Source organism: Camelina sativa, chromosome 20, assembly GCF_000633955.1.
Source record: "Camelina sativa cultivar DH55 chromosome 20, Cs, whole genome shotgun sequence".
NCBI classification, from domain to species: domain Eukaryota; kingdom Viridiplantae; phylum Streptophyta; class Magnoliopsida; order Brassicales; family Brassicaceae; genus Camelina; species Camelina sativa.
This window is the reverse complement of record NC_025704.1, coordinates 28,684,119-28,684,704: the sequence shown is the minus strand read 5'-3', so window position 1 is coordinate 28,684,704 and position 586 is coordinate 28,684,119.

Sequence of the window (586 nt, the reverse complement as noted above, 5' to 3'; positions counted from 1 at the left end):
AGGACCGTCACAAAGACACTCTGGCTAAAAAGCCCGTCACAAAGACACTCTAGCTAAACAGCCCGCCACAAAGGCCAAACAAATGTCCTAAAAAGGACCGCCATCAAGGCCACACAAATGTCCTAAAGAGGACCGTCACAAAGACACTCTGGCTAAAAAGCCCGTCACAAAGACCACACATTGTCCAAAAAGACCGCCACACACGGGCACACTGACTCAAAAGTCCGCCACTAAGGCCACACACAAGCCCCCCTTTAAGGCTCTCCACCGCTAAAATGGACAAATTCTAACTCCCATAAAACTTTCCATATTTAGCACTTTCCATTTTTGGAAACTTTCCACTTTTGGAAACTTCTCCTTCAGGAAACTTTCCTTCACAACCCCGCCTCACGGAAACTTTGTACCCCAACACCACCTCATCTTGTTACTGAGTCGCACAACCAACCACCCCAAGCGACCGAGTAACAAGAGAGATGGGCTGGAATACTCCATTCCCGCTCCAGCCACGGATTACAGATGGGACCAGGCTAAACAAGCTCAAGTCGCGGCTTGCTTCTCATACCACTTCTTGAACCTTGCCTTCATC